Genomic DNA, 7,751 nt, shown 5'->3' with positions numbered 1-7,751 from the left:
ACAAAAAATTAAATACCAACTAAATCACAACTCTGCTACAGAACTGTCACAAGCACGCACTCACACACACATACTAACACAAAACTTGTATCCCCCAACAATCCAAAACAAAAGAACTAAATCAGTAAGTGCAATTATATATTCTGAGCAACATATTCAGCTATTCTGTTTGGTAATGATAAATATAGTTTCTTTGCTGTCAAACTTGAGTGACTTAAAAGAAAACACAAGAAGGGAAGTAGTAGTCCTGAGCCATGCTTCTTGTGAGGAAGGAGGGTCATTATCCCTTTCACCTCTCACTGTTGATAAAATGACTGTGAATACCTTCCTAAGAAGAGAACTAAACCCCTATAGAGGTATGGCAATCAGCCATCTAGGATATTTTTATGGAGATCACAAGTGAGCGTTTCGACTGCCTGCCAGATAGTACAGTATGTCACTTCTTTAGAAGGAGACCCAAAATCATATGATACACAAACTATACAATACCCTGAATATATGCAAATTTGATCCATTAAGCAAGTCTCCTGAACAGGATCAAGAAATATAAGCAAACAAGTTTTGGCTAACATAACTTAGCTTGAGACTTCCTTCATTTAGAAATGAAGTCTTGATTTTTCAAATCATAGAGGTAAAAACACATGCCATCACTGTTTCCAGAAGCACTTCTTGATCAAACTTACATAGTGACAACACTATAAAACGGTAACCAAACATAGAATTATAACGACAATCACGACAAGCAAATCGTACATATACAGTAAATATCTAGAAAATAATACCCTAATTACAGCATCTACAAAAAGAAATTAACCTGCAACAAGTACAGCATAAAGTTTGCAATAGTATCTATAGCGCAATCAGGTATCTATGTACTCAAACACACTGGAAATACTAGGTGAGGCCTGTAAGAAATACAATGAATGTGTAATTATCTAAGTAACCCAATGATACAGAATACTATCCCAAACATCATAAGACATCAAAACCAAGCAAAATAAAAGAGAAACCTTACACATTTCTACTCAGCAAATGAACCAGCTTGTTCCTTAAGTCATTGTCTCCAGACACAAATCAACGCAGGTCCCACTCATTCTTAAAATTAACGCTGACATTTCAAAGAAGTGCGATGTGTATTGTGAAAATGGAGTAACTACAGCAAAAAAGTCATGCCTAAAGCATAGGAATACCATACACATCAAGGTTATGATTATTATTGTAGGGACTTCATTAACATCAAAAAGTATTCAAATCAATTTCACCACAGAGGAGCCACTAACACATTCAGTTGATATCACCCATTGTCTTCCTTGTCATTAGATGTACCCGTTATGCCTTTCACTTTGTTCTTTTCAAACCTCAGGGTATAACAATTTTGCATATATCAGCAATACAGTTTCAAAACTACTACATGCAAAACCACAGACAATAATTCTGCCGTTCCTTCACAATATATCCATGGTGTCAAAGGAACCAATGCCACACCAGAACCTTCAGTCTTTTTTTTTTATTTCAGGAAACAGAATTTACATTTCTTCATTCAAGAAAAAACTGGAAAAGATTTCACTTCCTAAAATATCTAATAGCTGGTACAACTACTTGAAAAAATCCCTAATGACTTCTTAATGCCAAAAGGAAAGCCACATGGGTACTCCTAATGCCACAACTACGCTTTATTAGCTACAAAATAGTTTGTGGTCGTTTCAAAACCATGATAATTTCAATCTTGGCTATATCACTACGCAATGGAAAAAGGAACCTTAGGGGACTCCTATCTAAGGCTTAAAATTGCAGGTCACACTTGTATGTCCAGCAGCTCCTATTAAGCTACGGAACTATTATTTTAAGTAAGGCACATCATGAGCTGCGGCTTTTACACTAAGAGAAAAAAAGCAAATGGCTGAATCTATAGAAAAATTTGCATCTCAAAAATTGCATGTACTGGAATCTATGAGACCACAGACTAAAAGTTATTAGTGGAATCTATCAAGATCAAAATCAAGAAATACAACAATGTCAATACACTGCTCACTGACATCTGTTCTGCTTGCCATCTTCTCTAATCAACCAGGAGTGGTTTGGCTCATTTTAAAATTACTAATGCATATTAAAGTAAAATTTAATTTTACATTATTAAATAATTGAACGACAAAGTTAAATTTTCAAATTATTACATAATTAAATGACAGTGTCAAATTTCTCAGCAACCATCACTCTAAGCTTTCCTTTTCAAAGCAGCTCTGTAATGGGACAAAAAAATAAAAGAACTTCAGCTTTCCTTTTTAAAGCAGCTCTGTAATGGGACAAAAAATAAAAGAACTTCCATATCCAAGAATCAGGTAAAAATACAAATCATAGATTCTTTACAGAATAACTAAAATACTGAAGCAAATAAACAGATACCACTTCCTTAACATCTCAGAAACTGAGAGGATGCTCCTCCGAAGTTTTTGAGAATGAATGAAACATACCACTCCTTTCTTTTCAATAACAAGATCAAATGACGTGACAATCCTTTCACATGATAATAAGCAAGCAAAATCCTTTATGTTAAGAAAAGTAAGACAACAGTCATTGCACAGTATAGCAAAAAGTTTAATACAAAAATTCTAAATTTTCTACAATTATCACATTTGGATACAAATCACTTCGTCTACAGTTAGACATGCCTGACCATACAAAGAACACAAGGCATGGAAGCGCAACAGTGATGGTAAAGTCTCTATCACAGGTGCTCCCACTGAACCACAGCTCAGAATGATGTTTAGTATGACAACTGCAGCACTTGAAGATAAACCTTAATTTGATGAAAGATTTCCTTATCCCTTCCCCTTCACTGAGAAAGGAGAACCAATGTCATAATTAGGCCATACAGTATTCAACATTGCTAAAACTGTCTATAAACAAAATTTACTTACTGCAGCTAAACAGCAAAAACTCAGCTTACGTGCAAACTTCTAGCCTCGTTATTACAATCCATTATCATTACATTTGTCTCTATATATTTTGTCTTGTGCACGTTCTGCCTGAATTCCAATCTGATCTAGTTCTTCTATGACCTCTTACCATTAGTCTTCATTCTGCTACTCCCATAGCTGTTAATTTTCTGACTAACTGCTCCTTACCATTTCAAACATGTTCAACCATCTCATCTTTTGAGTTCTTTTTATTTTAATTATCAGGTAGTTCAATCAGAAAACTTTAGTTGAATTTCTACTTAAACAGGGCATGGACCAAAGATTTAGTTTTTAAAGTAGAGATGAAAAAGAAATAAGAAAAAGTTTTAAAAGGTAAGTAATTTCTATCTTTTTATTTTTCCAGTGGTTAATAACTCCATTTAATAAGTTTCAGTCCCAATGCGGGGTTTATACATCCATACTCAATCTATGGCATTCCACCATCTACTATGATTGCACATACAACTCTCCCTTCCTTATCACCATGAGCATCAGTTGGTACAGATACACATCAATGTGTAAAACTGATGGTCTGTTGAGAGAACAGATCAGCCTCATGGTTTCACTCTCTTCAATCAAAATGGTACCGATATTACCTAACCCACTCTAGCCTACTGATTATGGCTAAGGATCCTTTAAAAACCTCACGGTGGTATCAATCTTGGCTGGCAACACCATAACTGATGATAAAGTAAAGAAGTTGGAGTTCTTATGGCAATGCCCTCAGTTGCAGAGGAAACATGGTAGGTATAGCAACCCTGAATCTTATAAAAACAACAGTCAATGGTCAGGGGGGCCATCACTGGTTAATCATAACCTCTCGAAGTTCCTCTTTCTTCCAGTCTTAACTTGACATCTACAAGGATGTCCTTCCCTGCAGTGGCTTACAAAACCTCTTCATACTTATGGCCACATTTAAAATGTCCCTGACCACAATTCATCTGCAAAAGCTCTTTTTTCAGTTGTTGGGGAGTTGGAAGCTTGAAGTCTCACAGACACTTCCAAAATGTAACTTGCAGAGATCAGACAGCTTTATTAACAAAGAAAATTCCACTAAGTGAATATCATCCACAACTGTACTGAATAGGTCTCATTAGGGTAGATGGAGTGCTTGAACTCAGGGAAGACTGTGAGAAGAAACCCCAGAAAATCTTGACTTCCTTGTCCAGCGCAGACTGAAACATTTGTTGTACTAAAAACGACTCAAAAAGTAAGGAAGACGACTTAATAAAAACCTTTTTCTGCAGTATGCAGGTCTGATCCTAAAGGAAGCCACTGGTAGGTGCTTTGCTGCAAGCTCAGAATAGCTGGTGAAAGGTCTACTTTCCCATGAACACAAAAAGCATATAAAGAAAATATAAGTGACTTCAATACAAAAAGCAATACCATCCTAGTACCAATAAGTAATAAAAACAGGTGAACAAAGTACAGTAACCTCAAACCAAAATGAACTTTAGTTAAAGGTCAAGGAAATGTAAAAAAACTAGAATAAAGCAAAAGAGACTCATTCCAGCTAAAACCAAAGTAAAAAATACAAGAATAATTAAGGAAAAGGAAAAGCCAAATACAGATAGCAATGGTGGGATAATTGGCAAAATAAATAAATAAATAAATAAAAATAAAGTGAAGAAAAAACCTGGCAAGCTGGGAGTTGTTGTAACCAACAATACACGCTAAACAAAGCCAGCAGTTTCTACCTATTGATGGGTGAGAGGTGGTTGATTTTCTAGCCATTCTTCCCTCTTCGAGGCTATGGATGTATCTAGGGAATCTGACACTGAAAATTAAGCTACTTATGAAATAATTACAGCATTGAAAACCAAAATGTCAATTTGCAAAAGTAAACACCCACAAAATACTGGAGACAAAAAATGAAGCTGAATGCATCTTCATTCCAAATAAAGATATTTTCTGCAGTAGTTCTCTCCTTTCTTCTTGCTTCATGTCATTTTCTTTCTCTTTCCTATTTTCACTTTGCCTCCTATTTTTTGCATTTAACACCTAGATTATAAATCTGGTTGTCTCTGCATTAAGGGAATTTTGAAAAGTATGACTAGACTACAACTAATTAAGGTTACGGCCAAATATTTTCCTAAATTCTTTTGCTGAAGGCTAGTGTCTACTGCGAAAGGAGGTCAACATCAGTTATGTAACCCCCATTAATTTTTAGAAAGGCAATCCAATATAAATTCGTGAGAAAATGCATGTCCACAACTAACAGAGAGAGAGAGAGAGAGAGAGAGAGAGAGAGAGAGAGAGAGAGAGAGAGAGAGAGAGAGAGAGAGAGAGAGAGAGAGAGAGAGTTAGTTATGCCAAGTATTCTTTGTTAAGCATGGTCAAACTAGTTGCCTATTTTACTTTAGAGGATACAGGTATCTTAATTCATACAGTCTACATTTTTCTTAAAGTTAAATGCTTCTGAAGTTCTCATGATGATAGTAAGTATTGATGACAGTCTGGTATTACTGCAAAAATCTAATACTAAATCTAATTCTTTCAAGACCAAAAATCCTAACATGACCTTTCAAAGCACTATTCTCAAGGCAGTGCAATGGTGAAAGTACAAAAAATACATCAGTATATTGCCTATCAAACCACTACTTTTATCACTCAAGGTTCAAGAATAAGGCCTCTAATAGGTTTGCTACTTTGTTTCCTACTTGCAATTACCCTTCAACATTCTTTGGGAGAAATAACCGATCTTGAAATGACTCTGATCACAGGGTACACTTTCCCCGAGTAGTTCACTCCCTAAAGGTACAGTAATCTACAGTGATACCTACCTTACAACTAACATCAATCACCTTCAAATAAAATATCTGAGAAAAAAGTTATTGCTAACCTGTGCTTATACTTCTGTTGTCTTACTATTCACACTCAATGTCAATTAGCAGCAACCACAAAATACATATAACGTCAAATAGCAGCAATCATAAACTACTGTATACTGTATAGCATAAACCATTTTAAGATTCTCCAAACTACATTAAAGTTCAGATGCCATCATCAACTTTCAAGCCATAGCTTGATGTTCAACTAGTCCAAGCAAATATTCCATCACTCTTCCTAATTTTGCTTATTGCAATGGTGGTGAAATATCTTCCAAATCCAATAGAAGTTCAATTATAATGAGCTCTTCAAACATGACTCCATAAAATGACCAGTTACACAGGTTTTTATACAGTACAGTATATAAAAACCATAAAAATTGTGGCTTTCAATATTCTTGGAGACTGGTTTTTCAGCTGCTTACAATGACACCAGTCATTTCCTCATAAACACTCCAGGATTATCATCTCCATCAACCACATTCATTTCGTTAAATTGAAGATAAACATTAATTTTAATTTCTATACCCTGTCTACTTTAACTATACTACTAAGTATTATACAAAGGCCATCATACACTATTATAAAACAGGACAAATAAATAAATTAAATAAATACATACATACATACTTGCATACATATATACAAATGTAAACCTTGCAATTTCTAAATTATGAATCCATCATTTTATAGCACAAGAAACATTTTTATACATGTCCAACATACTGAGAGGCCTCCAGCATGGCTAGTGAAGGAGGTGGCCTGTTTGGGGAATAAACCTTTATTTATGGCTATTTATGGCATTAAAGACACCCATATACTGTAAGTATATTTTAACCCACGAAACTAATTTAGTTTCCCACCCTTTCAGTTAATAAAAAATATTGATAAATTTTTAAAAATTTCAAATGCCTACTCTTTCTATATTATTTGTTATTCATGAATGAAATTATTACGGTACAAGGACCTTGGTAAGGAGTTTGAACAAATACTAAAAAATCTTTGTGAAAAATTACTTTGCACAATGTAAATTTTGACATTTTCTATGTTTCTGTTACCCATTGTAAAAATAATTAGCCAAATTTGACCCAAAATGAGATTTACAAAAAATCACAATTATTTCATCATTCAAACAGGTTCAGGCATATTTTGTAAAAAACTTTAAAAATAGGGGCTAAAGAAAAGTTAAAATATTCATCATGTGAGATATATGCTTTTACAGTTGGATGGCCCAACCCTGGTCTGATGCACTGCAATTTTACTTAGACCAATGTGGTCAATTTTCATGGTACCTTTTAACAATCTTATTGAAGTTGTAATGAACAATATGTTGTACTATCAAAAGCAAACTGTCAAAGTACATGGGTGTGTATGTGTGTGTGAAATGCCCCATGAATCATAACTACAACGAATTTTGACAAAATATCCATATTCAGGTAGTCAAATGTCTTTCGATTAACTGGCTGACTCCTGTAAGAAAATAATTCCATAGCTAAGTGGGAGTTTGCTACCAACATCAAGCATGAATGTTTCACGACTGGTAACAACTTCTGCTGAAATTTCTTTCTTTATGTAAAATCAGCCCAGAGAAGGTGATGGTCATTTAATTTAACACTTGTCTCATGAACTGTTATTAACATCACTGTTACTATCATCATTATTCTTGTGGGTGAGCAATCTAACTCTATCAATGAGTACATGAGCACGCTCTCAACTGGGGGGCTTGAAGGATTCACATTAGATTATATGAAACTACTACATTAGGTAAAACTTACAAAAATTTCATCAACAAAGTTCTGTTAACTGTGCCAATTTGAATGTAGGCATCTACTGTAAGTCGAGTCCTGCAGTTTTACACGACAATATATTTAAAGTAAACAAATAGTGTAAGTATATACAATCACACTTAGATATATGAATATGAAAGTGCTAGATAAGGTTTACATTCATACACAATGTATGCATA

Source organism: Macrobrachium rosenbergii, chromosome 57 (genome assembly GCF_040412425.1).
Source record: "Macrobrachium rosenbergii isolate ZJJX-2024 chromosome 57, ASM4041242v1, whole genome shotgun sequence".
In the NCBI taxonomy this organism is placed as follows: domain Eukaryota; kingdom Metazoa; phylum Arthropoda; class Malacostraca; order Decapoda; family Palaemonidae; genus Macrobrachium; species Macrobrachium rosenbergii.
The sequence above is the reverse complement of the archived record's forward strand: the minus strand, read 5'-3'. Positions refer to the sequence as shown.